At 30.9% G+C, this 22,197-nt stretch overlaps 1 protein-coding gene across 1 annotated transcript in view; it reads left to right on the top strand.

Annotated features, from left to right (window-relative positions):
- LOC129231480 (glutamate-gated chloride channel-like) overlaps window positions 1-22,197 on the top strand; it is a 138,391-nt gene that overhangs the window by 83,619 nt on the left and 32,575 nt on the right. Inside the window, exon 2 of the mRNA XM_054865809.1 lies at window positions 7,772-7,871. The gene's annotated coding sequence lies outside the window, so the exon portion shown is untranslated. The remainder of the gene's footprint in view (window positions 1-7,771; window positions 7,872-22,197) is intronic.

The following is a 22,197-nucleotide window of genomic DNA, read 5'->3' as shown; positions in this document are numbered from 1 at the left end:
GAGGGAAAATAAAGTTCGACTTTACTAAATCAATCATTCGATTACCTACCTTTGTCAATGTTGAGTATACGAAGAAAGGCAATGGCGTTTAATTAAATTTTTCTATTTTTTGAAAAGAAAAACTAAAATTAAGTGCATAATCTTTGCAATTTTCAAAATTTTGTTGGAGAAAACATTTAACAGTATTAGTACCTATTTTTTTGGATAAATAGGTTTGAATGTTTCCTAGGGCACAAATGTTAAATACTTTTCAATTGCTCAACCTATTCCCATAAAATAATGAAATCAACTTTTCGTTTTCGACAATTTGCACCAGAAGTTAATTGCGGTAAATTTGCTAGAAGCGATATTTCCTCACTAGATCCGTATTTTATGCAGGATTTAAAATTACCCATATCTTCCAATGCAAAAAGCGAATAATACGTAAAAATTGAAAGAAATTCTTTTCAAATCAAGAAACGAAACATAAAAATGAGTTGTAGTCGTTAAAATACTTTGGCTAAAAATCTTTTTTTCTAATCGAACTATTCATTCGAGTTTTTATGGAGAGAGGGGGGGGGGGTTAGACAGACACACAATTATCCTTGTCATATTCCTAGTTTAAAATTCGTAATTTTTTAAATATGTATTTAGTAATTGAATGTATTTTGACTTCGCTAGACGGAAGACTACAAACTGGTGTCAAGCATGTAGCTGATTATTAACTTTTCCGCTTAAAAAAATTAATCATTTCTTATTTTTTCTTGGTAGAAAAGAACAGAAAATCAATATTTAATGATTTTCTTTTCTTTTCTTTTTTTTTACAAAAATGAAAATAAATCAAATTTTCCGTAAGTTAACGTTAAATAAAGCATGAAACAAAAAAAATTGAGTCGTCATCTTAATACCTATTGTAGCCAAAACTGTGCGAAAAATGCTCTGACGTCACCAACAAAATAACTCTGCTTTAACTGTAAAATTAGATTCTCAAAGAAAACATTGATTTTTAATCACACAACTATACTCTGGTCCAATAATTTTGCCTGAAAAAAAAAATCTTAAACTAGAATTTACTGTAATTAGGTGGTATGTACTTCATATCCTGAGCAATGTAATTTTTGCTTTTTAAAAAGCAACTCTGATCTGAAAGACACAAAATAACTCGTGTAAAATGAGGCACGTATTACAAATAAGATCAGAAGAAAGTTATGATAGTGTTGCAAAAATGCTTGAAATATTTGGAGCAAACAATTTGGTAAATGTTGATTTTATGTGAGACGCCTTTGTTTGATAATAAAATAAAAATTTAAGCAACATACATACACGCAAACGTTTCAGTTTATCAGCTTATTCATAATAATGCATTCTATTTTTTGTCAACATCACGTAATGATTGTTTATCAACAATCAGTTACTAAAACTGTTTTAAAGTGAATGTCTTTAGCTCTTCTTGAACTGCTAAAGCAGCGATTAAGTCAATAAAATCCAGGCATCTAACATTTATACAGCCAATTTATTACAGAAACATTAAAAAAAAGTTTCTTTATGTGATATACGAAAGCTCCAAGCAGAAAAGATTAAAGGTTATTAAAATTTTATTGAGTAATTTTGTCTTATTTTCCTTTTTCCTTTCTTTTCTTATTTTTTATTATCCTTTTTCCCGTTTTTCAAAGTACATTTAATCATGAATTTCTATGTTCAGTAGAAGAGGATAATGCTCGTAATGCTTGATAGATCTCAAATTCTTCTCCGAGACTATTACTTTTATGTATTCATTTCCCAGATAAATATTTTAACAAAACGTCCAATAGATTTCCAACGATCAGAAATCTTTTTACGTAAGTGAAAAGAAAAAATTTAGCGTTTACTCTCTCTCTCTTTTTTTTTTTTTTTTTCAAGCATCGAACGTAAATAGGTCAGGGAAGGCCGGTAAAAATAACACGGGAGATCAAAAAGACTGCACGCATTTTAAACAAAAAATTCAAGAAACTATTATTTACGGAAAAGAGCATTTTCTATCTTGTGACAGATTTGCGCATTTTCGTTCAGGAAAATGAAAATATCTACTTCCAATTTATCATTCATTTCTTTTTGAAAACTTTAACTCGTGCATTTATATTTGCCTTAGAATAGTATATATCCTGTTTGTGAAAACTACAACACCACGAAGGACTTACGCGAGTGAGCTGAAAACTGTAGGAAATGTAAAGTAGGGCATGATATGCAAATGATTAGAATTGCAGACCGGTACTGCATGCGTATGCTGAGCAGCGTCCTCTGAATAGCGGATCAAACCGAATATAAATAAACGGATGTAACGAGGCGTGTATGATTATCGGTGGTTATATGCTAGAGTAAACGTTAACTGAATCTTTACTATGCCTCTTTGACAAAAGAAAGCAAAATTTGAGCAAATTTTGGAGTTTGAAAGGGGCAAAATCGTCGACCTTTGTAAAGCTGGATTGTCTTATCGTGCAGTAGCGGCCCGTGTGCAGCGTAACAGCAGCACAATCATGCGTGTTTGGAAGCAGTGGACGGACGAGGGTCGGACAGCTCGGAAATCCGGGAGTGGACCCCAAAATGTGACGTCAGCTCGCGATGACAGACACATGGTGCATATGGCGCTGACGGACCGCACAGCTTCTTCTAGACAATTGGCAGCCCGGTGGTCAACGTCTACAGGTGTTTCATTGTGTGCTTCATCAATTCGGAGACGTCTGTTGCAGCGTGGGCTGCGCGCAAGGATTCCTTTGTACAGGATTCCTCTCACGCGAAACCATCGCCGAATGCGGCTACAATGGGCTAATGTGCATAGGAGCTGGCGTGCTGATTGGCAGCAGGTCGTCTTTTCTAACGAATCCCGCTTCAATTTGTGGCACCATGATGGCCGAATTCGTGTCAGGCGCTATGCCAGTGAACGGCACATTCCGGAGTGCATTATCAAACGTCACAGTGGACGAACACCCGGAGTTATGATTTGGGGTGCCTTAGCATATCATGGACGATCACAATCGTTACGAATTATGGGCAATTTGAACAGTACCCGATACATATACGAAGTTTTACAGCCCCAAGCTATTCCTTATCTGCAAGGATTGCCAGTGGCTCTATTCCAGCAATATAATGCCCTTCCACAAGTCGCCAGGACTGTCAAATCCTACCTTGATTCCCAGCAGATACAGCTTCTTCCTTGGCTTACATATTCCCCGGATAAGTCACCGATTGAACATGTGTGGGATTTCATTGGGCGGCGTCTCGCTCGTGATCCTCATCCTGTTGCTTCGACAGACGAACTTTGGTTGGGCATACAAACAATACGGAATATTCTTCCGCAGGCAAATATTCAAACTTCGTTTTACTCCATGCTGAGTCGCGTAGCAGCTCTTATTGCGGCGCGTGGTGGCCAGACAAAGTACTAATTTCTATCTCTTTTTATTGTTTGTTTGGTTTAAAAATGTAATCATTTATTTGTACCATTACCACTCAACTGTGTATTAAATTTCATTCAACTATTATGCTTCCTTCATGGTGTCGCAATTTTCACAAACAATAACAACAACAACAAAAAAAAAACTTGCTTTATAGTTATGATACATGTATATATATTATAAGTATAAAACAAGGGATGAATACTGAAAAGATATATACGTAAATACGCATATGTATGTATTTGAGAATTCTTCTAGAACTAGAAATGATAATGTAAAAAAAAAAAAAAAAAATAAAAATCATATTGCAGTTTATTATGATAAGGGATCACACATTTAAGTTTTCCTCTCTCTTTTTAACTTTTAAAAAGTACACATGTTACTACGCAGAACTATTTTTTCCAAAAATTACTAATATGTGAAAATAGTGACATTGTTCAAATAATGCCAATTCCGATTGTAAATGTAATGACTTACCTTTTGTCGAACTTGCGACAATTCTTTTTTTCTCTATATCGCTCGATCCACTAAAAGTTTATCCTGCAAGTTAGGTTCATCAATTAAAGAATAATTTTTGATGTAATCTGTCTTTTAATTAGGGAAGAACTACTCCTGTTTTTTTTTTTTTTTTGCATTGCTATAGACGGGGAAACATAGATATATTTTTAAGAATCTACTTTTAACTACCATATTGAATTTGAATGCCAAAATCTTTGTTTTATATATCGTGCCGTCTTCAGCGTTAAGAAACTTGATGTCATATCTGACATTTTTAGTCGTCTATCTCATGACAGACGTCTATCTCATTTCAGTTGATATTTTTGCCGCTGTACCAACTTAATATTTGGCGAATCTATAATTTTTAATTCAAAAGGTTAGCAAAAAAGGGAAATATTCTATAGTTATAAATAAAATAGCATTAGATCTGACCTAAAATCTTCATATCTTAACAAAAATAACATTATACAGGTACAAATTCATCAACTAAGTTTTCGAAACATGCAGTGCAAATATATAATCTAGGGTAGTATCATTAGTTGCACGAGTAGAGATATTATTTTCTTTCGGTAATTTCAAAAAAGCTAAACGAAGACGACTGACTTTTTTCAATGTCCCGTGACAAGTCTTTGCATTCTCTTCGACGCAACAATTCATCATTGATCGTTGTTTTTATTCGCTTAATTAAGATAACTTGAGTTGGACAAAGCATTTCTTACCTAGAAAGCAATAAATAGTCATGAAAACCTTCATTGAAAACCGTCAGTAAAGAGGAGATTCCAACAAAAACCTATTTCATCTTGGCAAGAAGACAATTAGGCGAGGTGAACAAGTGTGTCCCCGAATTTTCAAATATCACATTCTTAATGATGGTGCTCAGTTGAAAAATCTTGTGCATTTATCAAATTTTTAAGCTTTATTATTTTGTCCTTCCCTTAGGTTTTCACACATACACTATGTCATATAACCCATAAGCAGAAGTTTATAGATTCGTTTTAAGACATTTTTTCTCATTATCACACTTGACCCACTTAGCGGGATAAGTCCAACTCTTGACCATTTTCATCATGCGTATACATTAACATTGAGAATTGGGTATGAACGTTACACGATATTATTGAAATTCAAAATATATTTGCTTTTTCATTAATAACAATGATCTTACGCTAATTTATGCGAGAAAACAAACAAAATAAGGAAGTGAACTAAAACACTAATGTGAGGAGGAAGCACCTGACTAAATTAAAAAAGAAAAAAAAAGTATTTACATGAAAAAAGATAAATATATATTGATTGAAAAAGCATGACATTATGCATTAAAATTTTTGAATGTAAAAGAAAATAGAGCTGACTTTTATCGGACCACATTTATGAGCGGGAAAATGTAGAGAATAATTTTTTGATATTGTGTTTTAGTTCGTTTTAGTAGGACAAGGAGCCATGTCACACAATAAATTCTCACCTCCGTTACCTAAACACAAAATGCCATTCCTTATTACCACGTGGCAGTAATGACATCAAATTTTATTTTCCATAATTACAAGGGAGCCCCCTTATTTATTTTTAGCCATAGTTGATGTTGTGATATTTTTGTCGAAAAACAAGAAGATAGATTTTGCTTTAAAAACTTAGTGTGGTTCTTCTGACCTCACCTCCGTGAACTTGAATTTTTGGGATGTAAATTATTGTAAAACAAGCAGTGATCATGTTTTCATATGCTTAACATGCGCAGATTGTAGCAACGAATAATAAAAAAAATCCATGAAAAATGTATTAGGGCTATATTAATGGAAAATTCCCCACCTCCGTGAATCTCACCTTCGTGTCAGACCTTATCAATGTCATTATTTCTGAGGTGAAAATAAATGATAGAGCGGATATGCATCAATAATAGGCATTCAACCAAAATTATAAATTGCCAGTATATCCTTAAATTTACTAAATACTATTTTTTAATATACATTTGAAACTACTAATTAAGCCGCACTTTAATTAAGAGAGCTTAATATTATATTCCCGCTAATCATTAAAATAGCTGATTGTTTGCACATTTAACAAAATTACTACTTTGACATTAAATTGACGTCGATTTCTAAACATTAAAAGTTTCTTTTTTTATTTCCGTGAACAAGGCATTTTTTAAATTTTTTTAATTTATGAGTAAAATAATTGGAACTTAGCTGGGTAATTGTTTATGGTTACTTCTAATAGGTAACAGTTTCATGTAAAAATGAAAAAAAAAAAGAAAACAAAAGGTTTCGAAATTGAAAAATATTAACGTTCAAAAGCTACGTTTTCTGGAGGATGACTTTTTTGAAAACTTTACATAGTGCTCTCTATTACAGATTGACATGATTTTTTTTCAAAATTTTTTGTTCTGAATATTTTACAGAAGACAAGATCCCATATCTCTTTCCTAGCATTCCCAAATATTTATTTATTTTTTATCTTTGATTTCTTCAGCTATTAAAGCTTGATCGTTGATTGATCTTGAACTCATTTTTTGCCTACACTCTTTGTGTTCTTTCTATCAATTGAAGAATCGCCGTCGCTCTACCAAATGGAGATTTCCAACCTCTCCCAGATTTTAAATGGTCTACGAAAGCTCTTTTTGGAATGCTAAATCACCTATTTACTGCTTTGCCACCTTATTTTTCAACTTTTACAAACACCAACGTTGTGTGGAGGTTATCCCTCAAATACGCTTTCCCTTGATCCGCTATTACGAACTCGCCATTTCCGAAGGTTTAGAGATTCTCGCTATTTTCGAAATAAATACACTACTGGAATTTAGTAGGAGTTAGTAAAAAACTAGACAGTGAGCGAGCTGAAAATAGGAATTAAGACCAAAATTAAAGACAAATAACACGTGTCGCCTTTGACCCACAATATTGAAGCAATTACTCCATTTTACTTTAAAAAAGGGGAAAGTACGACCCCTCGTACTGGTTACAGTATTTAATCAAAACACACCGTGTATTGTGAATAAAATATGACAACGTGTATAAAGTACAAATTGAGAATGAAAAAAGGTTAAAAAACCAGCAAACAGCTGTTTCGGCACTCTAAAATACAAGTGCCATCATCAGTGCATTAAAAACGAAGACAGGTTCACCCGACTAAAACACAGTCGAGGCGAACAATGGAATGAGAGACGAGTTGTAAAAGATATGAGAGCAATACCGGAAACGATGACGTCAAGGTTACGTCAGAACTCCGGAGGACAATTGCACTCAGGAGAAACGTCACGGACAAAAAAAAAATCTGACTACTTTAATTTTCGACTACTTTTATGTACACACCGTGTATGTTAGTAATAACTATTATTAAAAAATACTACTTACATCTACTGACTTCTATTGTTTGATATGACAACAAATTAAACGAAACTCCGTTACAAGGCATGTAAGTTATCACTGATTGTGTTTTATCTATGCAATCCAGTGTTGATCTCTACTTACATGAATAATCATAGATATTCTCTCTACATATCCGATGTATGGCAGAAGTTTGCACGGCAGCATTCACATAATTCTCAGGGGCCACTCTTACCCCGCGGACAAACTTACCCGAACTCACTTTAGCTTTCTTTATTTAATGTGTGTTCTTCAGGTTTTAACGTAACAGCGCATGAGCGCCATTACTTACAATTGCTTCCCATAGTAACTCAGCATGTCCATTCAAACTCGTCAACTACATTTCTCGAGTTTACTGCTTGCAGCATTTAAGACACATAGTATTTAACGTCCCCTGCTCAACTAAGTTCACCTTTATGCCTACGTATAAATTAGTGTTATAGAATTAAAAATTGATAATTCATAAATACATTTATTAAGTAAAAATACGTATAATGTTTTTATTTGTAGGAGTCTTTCTAATGTGGAACGACCGCTCTGTTGCAAAGGTGCTTCATTGTATATCCGTAATTCGTCATCAGCAGTCTAAAGACATATTGTGTCTATTGAAGTAAGTAACCAATATTGTATTAAATGAAACTATCTATGTAACAATATTAAATACATTTTTGTTCGTATTTTCTTGCCTTTACATTCCGTTCTATTAGGTTGTACATCTACGCATATTATCACTGAGGTTTCTTACAAAAGTAGACAGGAATAAGCGAACCTTCTTCAAGTTCCAATTAAAGTAATAGTAAGATTTTTTGTGAAACAATTGAGCAACGAAAGCATTTTCCCCCAACTTTTTCTGTTTCTTGAAAAAGGCAAAAAATTGATCGAAGTACGTGCTGAAAGTTCATAAGTCTGTATTAAATTCAGGTTGGCCTCTAGAAAAATACAATTGAGAAATATAAAATCAATAATTTTATTGATTGTTTTACGTTTCTCAACTGAAATTAAAACTTAAGAGTTTGTGCATAGAATTAGGATTACAATTTAAAAAGAATATCACTTGCTAAATATACTACTTGAAAACGTTTTCAAATTAGAGCGTAAAGAATTAAAAACTCGAAATGGAATACATAGGGCAAAATAAATATTTACCATGATTAATTGCATGTTTTTGTAGTGCAAGCTACAAGTTTTTGCATGCATGTTTTTTTCAGGGTTGTTGTACTTTTCATTAAATTCTACGGAGACTTTTACAGCACTCAAACGTGGATTTTTCATAAATTTTCACACTGTAAATCTCTGATCACGTTTTATTAGCTTTTCCGGTTGACCCTTTTTTTCCTTGTTTCCGATCCAATTTTTTTTTGTACAACATTTTATCAAGCATTGAAATATACAAAATGGTAAATTAACTAATTTAGTGGTATTTCGAAGTGATTTACCACTACTATGACGGGAAAAAATTGAATTTCGAAAAGTATTTGTTGTTTTTTTCGAATAGCAGCCGTTTAAAAATAAGTAGAATATTACTCTGTAAATAAGCAAAACATTAAAGCTAAATGATTTTTTAGTGTCAATACAATGCAAAAGAATTAATAAAACGACACATACTAATTTTAATCATTAATTTTTCCGAAAATTTTTTAGTTTACGATAACTTTTGAGGCATATTGTTACTCTGTCTATTCGTTTTTTTTGCCCGTTTCAAAAAGAAAACCAGTTAATATTTGAAAAAAAAAACCCTACTGGGTTTATGTAAAACTACATAGAGATGATGCAAAAAATATTGGACTTCACATAAGAATTGAGTTTCGCGTTATTTTGTTTTTACTACAAGATTTTAAAGTATACAAAATTTTTATAGTTTTTTGAGCCACTGTATTTTAGAGTTACAAACTTTTATTCACACTAAAGGTGAAAAACACAGTAATCACAGTAAGGACAAAATAAAGATACAAAGATATTTTTTTGGGAAAAAAGTGATTAAAACACCGAGATTGAGAAAGTCAATTGAAGTAGTGACAATCAAATGGATGTAAGTTGACGTTTTTAAGTTTTGAGTAAAACGCGGTTAAAGATAAGATCCTGCGTAGACTTTCATTAAAAAGTTTTTCCAAATCATGCTATGTAACAGAATCTACCAGGACTACTAGTACTATATCTTGTCCCAAGACAGAGAAGAGGTTCACCTAACATTTGTACTGGTTATCTCCAAATGTTTAATTTTGCCACTTACACCCCTTTGCTTCTCACTGCCTCAATAGAAATATTCGTATACCATTACGAAATAATTTTTTATCCTAATTTTAGTTTAAGTGAATACGTTTATTCGATAAAGTTAATTTGGTAAATGCATAGTTTGTATTTAAAGTAGCAAACTTTTATCGGTGCCAAACTTTAAGCAAATCTGTGCGAAGAGGTTTCTCTTATACTCTAACTTTTTAAATATAAATTAATTCAAAGGTTCTATTTTTATGCATTGCTTTTTCTTTTACGTTCCATTTCTTATACACATAGTGCTTGATTTAAAAAAGTTACGTTGGTTTAAAAAAGCGGCTAGTATTTCCGTCGCATTAATTTTAGTGCTTTTGGCGTTGTCCGCAAATCGCTTCCTTTAAACATGACATAAAAGCAGACCGCCTGAACTCTTTTAAAATGGTTCCTTTAAACATGCCATAAAAGCAGACCGCCTGAACTCTTTTAAAATGCTATCAAAGAAGTCCACCCAAACAGTGACTTCGACCCTAAACCGTTCGCTTGTAAGTCCAACGCTCTACCGACTAAGCTATACAGTATTCCCTGTAAACAATGCAGGCGGACGTTTGCAATTTAATCAAACGAATCCTTCCGATTTTCATCAGTGTTATTTTTCTGTTATTTTAAAAGCAGTTTAAATGAGAATAGCTTTTTTATTTTGTTGCCAAAACCTGAGGATTTGTTTTAAAATTATACCTTTTTTTATGAAGTTTGATGATAGATTAAGGAAATTATGACGTTGCCAAAGAAAAAAAAAACTCTTTTGAGAAATAATATAGAGTGAAACCTGTGTAAGTTGACCTCTTGTATTGCAGTACTTTGGTGATCAATTTAGACAGGTGGCAATGAACAAAAATGTTTTTTGTCTTTCTTGCACCATGCATTCCTTTTTTAACTAATTGAAATTCTTCAAACTCACTTTCAGTATTTGACATTACTTTAAAACAACAATAAAACAATTATAAATTAATAAGTAAAAATGTTAGTTAAATATCTTTAGAAAGTGTTTACCAAAATGACTCATGAAGTATCATACAAATTAAAAATTTCTGTAAAATCAATTAAAAATAAAACAAAAACATTGTCTTATTGTCCACGAAAAAATACTTGATATTAACAATTCCTAAGAATTTATAGCCAGTCAAAAATGACTTAAATTCTTCGTTTTATCTTTCTAAAACATTTGTAACCATGGTAATCACTTTTCAACAAATTAGAATCTCTTTATTAAAGTTTGGCGCATTTTTAAGGACTTAACATTAGCCCATTGTTTTTCGATGGAAACATAAATATTCGTATTTTTTTTCTAAAATGACTAGTTGCTTATTTGAGGCATAACTGAGTTAACTTTTAGTGCAATCTAATGCTTCAGCCAAGTGGTGATCTTTCAAAGGGTTTTTTACAATAATCCAAACAAAAACTGGATGTACATTAGTGTTCAAGATAGGTGGTCAAGATAGGGAGGTTGGTAAAGTTACAAAGGTTTTCCTTTATTATGTAAGATAGGATTAATTCCGTTCTTGACAAAATATGTATATAATAAGCTTCTACTTGATATTACTGAAAGATTCCATGTACTTTTTATTCATTTTGCACATCAAAGGGAATTCTTGCAGTCTTTATCTCAAACTTTGGTACTAAAAATAATCTGCAAGTACAAAATTGATTTTTTTTTTCGTAAAGATCATGTCTTGTGGTATTTTTAATTTTTTCGGCATATAGCCATTACAAAAATGTCTACTTCGGAGAATATTGCTAAATATTCAATGAAAAAATTATATACCTATTACAACGTCTTGCAAAACGTTTCATGTAATAATAATTAATGAAAGTTCTTCTGTCGACTGTAATTTAATTGGAATCGTTGTAACTTCGGCTAAAAAATTTGGCGTTAAAAATGACTCCACAAAAAGTCAATTTTATTTTTTGTTTTATTTATTTTGTGGAATCTTTTTCCGGGAAGTTTCTATATTATGCCCCCCCAGAGCTATGAGAGAACCATTTTGATAAGAGCAAATTGCCACACTTTAAGCAAAGTCGATCAGGCACTACAGGTTTTCTCCGATACAGGACATTTATAAAGTCGTACACTGATCAAGAAAAATTATTTAAAACACCAATTTCAGATCTATGCATGATTCTTTTTATATTTTGATCCTTATTTCATCAAGTTTTTTTCTCATTAGTGCAATATTATACTTAAAGACGAATCCATAGAAAGACCAACATCAATTAAATTTTTGGTCAAACATATCTTTGTCCCGGCAGTTTTTATATTAAAAAGGACAACAACCAAAACATACACATAGTCTTATCGCTCCGTATTCAATAACAAAGATCAAGTACTATATATTATCGCCAATAAATTTCACGTGATGGCTCTATACTGATGGATATGTTACCTACTCATTTCTGCGCCTTCTCACATCAATCGCGACAAGATGAAAGAGGCAAATGATGATAAGTAAGAAAGAAAGCATATCTTCCCTGGTATTCCCACGGCCACGTTTTTTCTCCCCAAAAGAAGCTGCCTAAGCAGAAAATTCTTTTATTATAAGTCTAGCATTTTTTTCCAGGGGAAATTCTTCGCTGAGGCACAAATGGAAGGTTTTATTCTCTCATTTAGACTCAAACATGATTTATAAAGGATAACGGTTTTGCTTTTGAACATTTTTATTGTTGCAAAACTTGGATGTTTCTGACACTGCTTTGCATATTACTGTGCAGTTCCGTTGGGAGATAAATACGATTATGATGAAATATGTATGGAAAAGCAAAATTTATGTAAAATTTTTTGATTTGTGTGCACAAATGTATTTTTGAAAATAAGAATTCGTCTTGTGTATTTTAAAGTGATTTTTTTCAAGAAGCTCCTTCGCTTTCTATGTACATATTGTTAAACAAATTTATTTTGTGTGTTTCTGGATGACGAAAGTTTTTAGCCGAAATTATTTTTTTGCTTTGTTCTTAGCAAAAACTTTATGCTTGACTTTTCAATTTGGTAGTTTATTGTTTAAGATATTATATTTTTTTTTGTCATTTTGAATGCTTAAATTTTGACTCGAGCTGACGTCTAGAAATATTTCAAAACAAATCTAAATTTTTTAAATTTAGGAGAAGGTGGGGCACTTCTGACTTCCTTTTACTTTTACCCTTCAAGTTTATATTTATTAGCAAGAAAATAATAATCTTTCGCACACAACATATTTTTTATAATTTTAACTGAAGTATTTTAGTATATAATTACTATGCTTATTATAAAATGGAATAACTTAAATAGGATGAATGTACACCCTGATGATGTACTTTGGTTCCAGAGGTAGTGTGGAACAGGTATAAATTATGCTGATGCTAATTTCTTTTAAATTCCTACTTTTTTTTTTCATGGTATCTTCATCTTTTCTATGTATGGAAAAACTTCAAATTGAGAAGTTCTATAGCTAAACAGATGTAAGAATCTTTGGTACCTTCGTATTATCCGGACCCCAGTGGTTAGTCGGCTTTTTTCCTTTCTAATGTTCTTATTAAATCCTTAACGTAGGAGCAACTGCCTTCTCTGTGAATGCCTCTTTTTGTTTTGTTTTTAAAAATTGTTCCAAGTGTGCGAATGCTTATTATTAAAATCCTTTTAGTTAATCAAAATATCAAAAGTCATTTGAATTAATCTTTAGGCATGAAACAAATCTTACTCTACTCTGTTAGATTACAATATTAATTTAGTAAACAAAAAACATCATTGTGTTTTTTTAGAAACGCTAGGGGAATCTAAGTGAACCTCGGTCCTGTCTAAGCTACACTTTATTAATAGGTACAAGATAAACTACTAAATCACCAACTGAAAATTTTCTAATCTCCGTGTTGTGCACAGGTCTAACCTCATTTAATCACATACTATTGTAGCTAAAACTCATTGCAAGTTTTTTTTTATTTTTTAAAACAATATGTATGTTTTGAGCTATAACATGGAAAAGCCAATATAAAGAATTACCCTTGAAGCGGGAATTTATTCTTCAACACATATTATACCTCGTCTTCTTTGGACGTAATTTCGCCACGTTGAGAGCTATGGTGATGAAAATGTCGCAAACCCTATGTGCAGTGTTCCCATACCACCGAAAGTAAAGTTAAAGATGATATAGGACCAAAGTAGGGTAAAAGCACTGTATATGGTGTGTCTTTTGTATTCGAAATTTGATATGATTAGGAAACTAAAAGAGATATTTAGCGTGAAATGAAATTCAGAAATCTGGGGTTAGGATATTTTAAAAAGCTTAGCTCAAAATTTTAGAATATAAATTTCATATTTTTTTTAAAAATCCTGAAGAGATATTCTTTATGGGATCACACATATTATGAGGTTCCAGAAAAATAAAACTGGAAAGCATTTGTTTGCATTTCAAGCACCTATATGTCTTCCGCCATAAGTCACGCGGTGTAAAAATTGGCGCTGCATTCGCTTAATCCTTCCGGTTCAATTTACTGTAAACTTTTTTATGTATTGCAAACGCTCAATTTTGCAATAATACTTACCTAAAAATTTAACAGTGTATCACAAGAACAACATCAAATAGGTAGCTTTATAAATATCAAGGTTTCCTCAGATCTTCTTATGTAGCGTATATAATGATGTTGTACTTTGCATTTAACGCAAATTACTCAAATACCGAGATTCCAATACCGAGAATTTGTTTTCATTTAAAGTGTAAGGTATAACAAACAATTCCAGTGAAAACCATAGGAGATAGTCTATTGCAAACACGTTAAGAACAAATACATAATGTATATTTTGTTTAAACATTTAAATTCTTCCGAGAAATGGCAATTTAAAAGTGGAACAGATTCTTTCCAATAAAGACTGTCAAGAACAAGATATTTATTATTTAAGTCCAAGTTCGAAATGGGACACAAACGAGCCAAATCAACAATATACACTGAGAAATCCACCATCATTTGCTTCTAATACAATTCAGATGTATCTTTCCTTAAAATAAGTTAGCTTGGGCAACATTTACGCTATTGTGAACACAAAAACAGAGATCCGTTGCACTATAAGCAAACTACATTAAGTTATTATTTATTTTTCTTTATACATTTAGAGAAATTTAGTAAATGAATAAAGTTTCAGTTGAAGTTTTCAGCAGAAAGTTTATAAAAGAACTTTCGGGATACTACTTAACGGAGTTAGTGGATATTACCAAGTCTTCCTTTCGAATGATAAAATATCAACCATTTGCTTATTATCAGATTTTGACCTAAATATATTGCTGCAAAAATATTAATAAAAAATAAAATTAAAAAAAAGAAACAATTGAAATTGCCGAGATATATTGACATAAAAAAAAACAACTGTTAGTACATAGGTTTAAAACATGTAATCAAAATTTGGTCTCAAGAAAAAATCAGAAATACGTCGAATGAAATATTATAATCGCTATTTTTCTTGATGCATTGAAAGAAAATGTATAAAAAAGGAAACTACTAAATGGATTTTCTGTATATCATTACATGATTTTCTGGATATTATTAAACGGACTTTTGGATATAACTATTGACGATTTGCTTGTCTCTTAAATAGGATATTGGCCTTTAGATATTTATTTTAAAAAAAAAGATTAACACTTGCCGATATATTTTTATGCTTAAAAAAGTAGAAAAATGTGTGAGAAACACATACCTCAATCAGTTAATCTATTTTGAAGTAAATGTTGTGAAATTTTGCTTTCTGAAGCAGTATATAGGATTTTCTTTAACAAATAGTATCATAAAATATGGTGGATTTTCTTCCACATGCAAGGAAGGCTGTCAGATGCATGTGATGAATTACAATTGATAATCTGACACTGAAATATGAGCTACCGTTTTGAACCATGTTTCGTTTATTTTTATGTACGGAACTCAAGTTACCGGTTTGAAGTTTTTCATATTAAAAACATGCACGCTGTGGCATTTGTTGTTGACATGTTTTGTGATTTGATGTCAAAAAATTGTTGAAAAACGAAAATATTATTTAAAGTAATGCAACTTCAATGACGCTATTCTCTTTTGGAACAAACTGAAATTACTTTTTTGCATCAAAAATTTTACTTGTTCCAGAGTTTTAGATTTTTTTTACTATTCAAAGTAATAGTGTGATATAAGGAAAAGTATAATTTTGGAGACAGTCTTAATGCGCAATTATATCTTTTTCATTTGAATAATACAATATTGTCACATACAGAAAAAATAAATTTATTCGATTGAATTTTGTCCCCTTCTACGTATGCCGTTACAAAACGTTTTAGATGCGTCAATGTTTGTTAGTGGTTCTGAATTATATAGTTGGTTTTCTGTTAAATTTTTCAACTATTAGTAAGGCATTTTTTTAAAAATAGAATTCATCCCAAATTCAAAATAATACAATGGTAGGAACTTCATAAATAAAACCTGACAATACATCATCGAAATTGAGCGTTTATAAGTTAAAACATTATGGCATGTTACTCGCAAATTGGCACAAAAAAAAAAAAAAAAAAAAAAAAAAAAAATCAGTAACAGGAATTATTTTATCAGTTTTAGTGCCGTTGATACATTTAAAATCAAACGGATTCTTTGCATGGGTTAACAAATTAGAATAATTAATTCACTCAATATGAGTTTGAAAAGTATGATAATCATTTGCATACCAATTAATCGTTATTATGCAGCAAGTACAGGTTAGCCTGAAAGAATGTCCCGGTTTTAAAATTTAATTATTTCATAAACTATTACCCTTACCTATATAAATGATACATAAAAAAATTGCCCAAGTTTTTTTTAATGAAAGTAACTAGGGGAACATGGGGCAAAGTGAAATATCGGGGCAAAGTGAAATGGTGAAATATTTCCTATGCTTTATGCTCCACCTATCTGGTATTATTTTAAATATATAATACCATATGTAGTCTATTCCAGTCAAGAAAAAATACCGCCAAAGATTAAAGAACTTGGTAATATAGGCAGTTTTTAAAAAATGGTACTCATATTGTAATATTTTGTTGCTAGTCAAAATTATTTTTGTTGCTATAAAATGATATAATTCTTGTTATTAACATTTTAAATATTAATTCAGGCCTCCTAATATTCAATTAATTGTTAAGTTAGTTATTATAAAGCTTATTTGTATTTTTAATAAATTTTACAATTAGTCAAGTACTTGCGGGGCGAAGTGAATGGGGCAAAGTGAAATAGTTTGTTTCAGTTACTCACTCAATCATTTAATATAAATCACTTGCGTTTTCATTTATTAATTAATTCATTTACATTCATTCATTTAGTAATTCAATTATTTATCATTCATTTAGTTAAAATTAAATACCCAAAGCATAGTTGTGTCAAAACAAAAATAAAACTAATTTGCTCATACTAGACAGACTATCCTAGTAATAAATGAAAAAGTTTTCTACTGAATTTACACCCTTTAAAAAATTAAATATTATAAAATTCGGCAGCATGCTGTGGTTGCCTCTATTCATATATTTTACAGCACTTCAAAACCAAAATATCTATCAGATCTTCAAGTTCTCTTTTTGCATACGCAAGCAGTGATTGAACCAATCTTTTACATTTTATTTATTTTTTAGAAGCAGATAACATTAACACTTGGACTAAGTCAATTGCTATACCCCACCTAAATATTGAGACATCGCAACACATAGTTGTAAGATAAATCTAATCTATTTGTATTCCCTTTTCTCAAGAAGCATAAGGTCAAGATCCGAATTGCATCGACCCAAATATGACAGGAAGCTTGAACTCATCACATCCACAACAAAACCAGTGGCATTACTCTGTTGACTTATCTGCGCAGTAGTTTGATGATACTTAGAATGAGGTGTTGATGCAGAAGACAGGAATGTAGATATTGCTCCGGTCTGATGAAAGGTGGTACAAAATACCAGTAACTGTGAAATGATTGCTTATAAACATTTCTTGATAAGCTTTCACTAGTTTTCTCTCACATCAAAGCAAATAACGTTCGGAGAAAAATGTTTTTTTTTTGTTTTTTTTTTCCTTTTTTTTATTACTTACCTCAGTCTTACCCCTTCAGACCTGGTATCCAGTATACCGGATATGAACTTTGAACAGCTGCTCATCATTTAATGATTAATTAAATTACTTGTTTTTTTTTTGTCCTTGTTGACTCTATACATTCTGCTCTTTATTATCTATGAAATAATTTCTCGTTTAAGGATTGAAACAACTCCCAAATAGGTATTGAGAGTTAAATGAAAAAATATTATATAAGCTTTGTGCTAAAATATGATTAAAGTGTTCGCTGATTGGTTATTTGCTGTCTTGTGTACTGAATTCCTACTGGTTGGCCATCTTTGGTAAAAAATACCGGTGTCCACTTTGTTGTTGTTAGTTCTCTCGCGACTTTCAGTTGTGTTGGTGAACTTTTTGCGCTGATGAAGAGGCTCCATTGTAGCCTTGAAATAGCTATATGCTGTATTTTCCTCAAAATTTTTGCTTTATTTACGTTGTTTTTTCACTTTAATCATAAGTATTGAGAGATTGGGATTGGCACGTTTGTCCAAGCATTGATTCTCGTCGCAGATGCGAGTTTTTTTCTGACTTTTTAAAAAATATAATCTTTTACTTATCATCTCAAATGCTTATATTATGTTTTTCTTATTATTTAGAGAACATTTCCAATGAGGTTTGTATAGTGCTTCATCGTTTTTCAACTGAAATATTTATTTCACAGGGTATGTCTGTTATTTTGGGCACATCATAACTCTTAATTTTTCACCTACAAACTTGAAGTTTTGTTTGACGTTTTGTTTTGCTATACTTTCTTGTCGCAGTATTCTGTCTACCAAGTAAATAAAAAAATGTTTAAAAACTTTATTGTCCCGAATGTCGAAGCTAGAAAAAAAAATAAACAAAATGTGTACGTATCTTTCAAGATAATCAGTAAGCAATAGTCTTAGCACATAATTAACTTTAATGATCAAATGGCCCTTTTTTATGCTAATTTATATTGCATCATTTTTTTAAACTCATATTGCAGACACCCATTATGTGTGGATTCATACTACATCTATTTAACACGAATTTATGTTGCAGAAATATAACATGAGCTTAAATTACATCTAAAAAAATTCACTCTCGCTAATCAAAATTCTGTCAGAACTTATTGGTAGAAATATATCCACATTGCTATGCTTCAAGTCAAGCTGTGAATACGCTTGATTCTGTTTCTTGTTTTTTGTGGTACTTAACTTTTGCGGTATCTCAGTTTTTGTTTTTTGTGTAGTACTTAAAATAATAATAAAATATAATTAGTTCACAATTATATCTTCATTAAGGATAAATTCCAAGAGTTCCCCGATAACATGCAGATTAAAACTTGACTGACACTAAAGGAAAATTTTCTTTGCAAAACAATTTCATGGGGGAAGGTAGTTTACTTTTCTGAAGCATAGAGTGATTAAATTGAGAAATTTTACTTTTCTTTAAAAATTTCACTCACGTCAACGTTGTTTGTTGCATTTGCAAATATTTCCTTTTTGCATTAAAAATAATTTATTTTTCTAGCAAACTGTCGGATTTACATTTAATTGCCTTCCTTGACTTTTAATATAAGGAATAAATTTATTGTTATTAAGCAACTATATGATTTATTATTCAAAATGTAAAATTAATAGCCAGAACTGCCGGGGAAAATCGTATAAATCCAATTTTTCTACTCATCAGCATAAAAGAAAATTTTACTGACTAATAACTGTTGAATAAATACATATCAGTGTCCGTTCAATGTGCTACAATGGATATTATAATTAAATCTTCGTATACGAGGTTAAAACAGGAATAATCGAAATGACTATTTTTCTTCAACTGTTATTTTTCTAATTATAAGCAATTTCGATTATACTTTTATCGTCATGTTGTTTGTTCAGACGTGTCTCTATATATCATAAGAAGAGAAAGCGAAAAAATGTAAGGGTTATCCGGTTTCATAATGCAGCTCCAGAAAGGAAGTGAAATTAACTACTAAAATATTAATAAAATAGTCTTTGTTGCTATTTCATGCTGCATCTGATTAGAGTGAATTAAAAAACAACTATTGCGTTTGTGACAGAGCAATTTCTTTGCTTAACAAATTGAATCTCGTAATTTACTTTTCAACAATAAACTGATGGTACTTAGAACAGTGGTATAACTGAGGAAAACTGTCTAGTAGGCAGCAAGAAATTAAAAATGTTTTATCGAAACTTTTCACTTACTGCTGGTTTTTTTTTTTCTAAAGCATTGGGGTGAAAACATTTTCAACATAAACGCAATTAAAAATAAGAAATATATGGATGCCTCACTTGCCAAATCGATTAACTCCATAAAACAAAAAGTTGAGAAAAGAGATGAAGAAAATGATGTTATCCATAGGAGTAAATAGGACCTCGTGTTACATTTTCTGCCACCACATGGTCAGAAATGTACTGAACGAAAACTAATATAAATTCACATGCTAAGCATTGATAAATTAAGTTACTATTAAAGCAGAAATGATTTTTTTTAGAAGTGGAGTTAATCGATTTGGCAACTGAGGCATACATATAAAACTCGATTTACCTGTTATCGCTTTATCTCTTTGTTTTGTTCTTGAGCACACACACACACACACACGCACACGCACACACACACACACACACACACACACATATATATATATATATATATATATATATATTTATTCCTTGTACTATGTAGTCTTATAAGATTTTTCTTTGTCTGGCCAGTGCTACGAAACTTTAAAATTTGACAGTGAGCAGAATTATATTTTTGGAAAAAAATATTTTCTTTATGACGTAGTGTTATTGTACAATTTAAACTGGCGTAGTATAGGTTCAAGATCTAAGATATGTAATTGGCATATACGTATAATGTATATGTTTCATGTTAAAGAGTTTTTCGTTGCAATTTGATGCTTGTTCTGCATTTTTTTTTTATCTTGTTCACATATGCCCCTCTATAGGAGCAAATATGAACAATTGAACACTTCTTTTTAAAAATACAATAATGTAAAGAAATAGTATATATTGTTTTAATCTCAAAAAATTCCACGACACATTGAAAAGACAATTCAATCATGGGGAAGTTTTCTCTTTGAGAAAATGATAACATTGTTTGAAAAATAAAGAAATGAAAAAAAAAAAAAAAAATTCTTCACGTGTACCCCCTTTTCCTTACATAATATTTTCTGAAACATGATAAGTAGTAAAACAAAATCGTAGTAAATAATCTAGTACTCGAACAGTTTTAATTTACAATTATTTGTATTTGCAATTAAAAAAAGGGAATTCTGGTTAAACTGTAAAAAAAAAGCTTAATTGCATGCATGAAACAAGAGCATGCAAAATATAGCCCGTTTTGAATTAACACCGTTTAAAAATAGCGGCAAAAATATCAACTTGAAAATTTGTTTGATGCAAAAAACCTAACAACCAATTATCCATTTTTGCTCCTTTATAATAGCGGGTTTAAAACACTCTTTTCAAATTACATAATTTAAGAATTATATAATTAAAGAACCAAGTGCATTTTTCGCAAACAAAGAAGAAGAATAAATTATTACTGAGCATTATTTTCGAGTTTACTCATTTCTCTTTAACTGTTAGTGAAATGCTCTCTTTTTTAAGTTTACTTTTCTGTGTAATGCAGATTATTTTTTTCTTTGTATTTCCGCAAAACAAATAATTATTTTGCTCGACTTTTAATGGAAAATATTTTGGCGACTTAAAACTGAAAAAAGGGAAAATCATTCGACCATTTTTATGCTAAAACGTCCTTATTTACATTTTAATTGCTCAAAGCAATTTTGACTACCATTCCTGACAAATAAAATAAAACAAATCAAAATAAATAAATAAGTTAATTTTCTCAAGAAATGTAGTGGCAATATTTTGATGACATTATTAAATTGTATTAAAGGATGAAATTCAATTGAAACTAAATGTAATGAAAATAATATATTTTAAAATATTGTCAACATTGAAGAGATTTTTATCGCTGAGAACGCAGAACAAAAGTAAAAATTACATCATTTGACGGTTTGTAATTATGTCTGATACTTTTATGCTTTCATTTTTTTTCTTTAATATAGTTTAAAACGTAATCGATAAGTTTAGCTCATCACGCTCTTTGTACGTATGTAAAATAATCAGAACCTTAAAAGAAAATCTATTTCTACTTGGCTCAATTTTATGTTTTATTCAGTTAACTTATATTTTGTTTATGCTTGATGAGAGAGAGAAAGAAATCTTTTCAAATTTCGTGAAATCCGTCGTTGAATTTCTTTTTCTAAAAAGTGTCTATTTTTTCTCTAAGTGCCTCTTTTGTCTTTCTAATGCTTATTCTATACAGGTAACATGTTGGACACGATTCTGCATTTAATGCCATTTAACCCCGATTCGTTCGTTATTACCCCCATCCTCTCAGATCAACCCAGCGTACTTTGATGTTACCAATTAGCAAATAATGCTCAGAGTTTTCACTTGATAACACCAGTTTGAAATGTGTGTTATTTAAAGTCATATACAAATAATCTAAGCATATACTCTATGTAAATTAATTTCTAGAAGTCAAACCGTTTTTGATAAATATGCAAGTGACCGTTAAAATAAGAAAATAAGCACTTTTATTCATGTAGGAACAACAAAGGGAGTAAG

This window comes from Uloborus diversus, chromosome 10, assembly GCF_026930045.1.
Source record: "Uloborus diversus isolate 005 chromosome 10, Udiv.v.3.1, whole genome shotgun sequence".
Classification (NCBI taxonomy): domain Eukaryota; kingdom Metazoa; phylum Arthropoda; class Arachnida; order Araneae; family Uloboridae; genus Uloborus; species Uloborus diversus.
The sequence above is the reverse complement of the archived record's forward strand: the minus strand, read 5'-3'. Positions and strand labels throughout refer to the sequence as shown.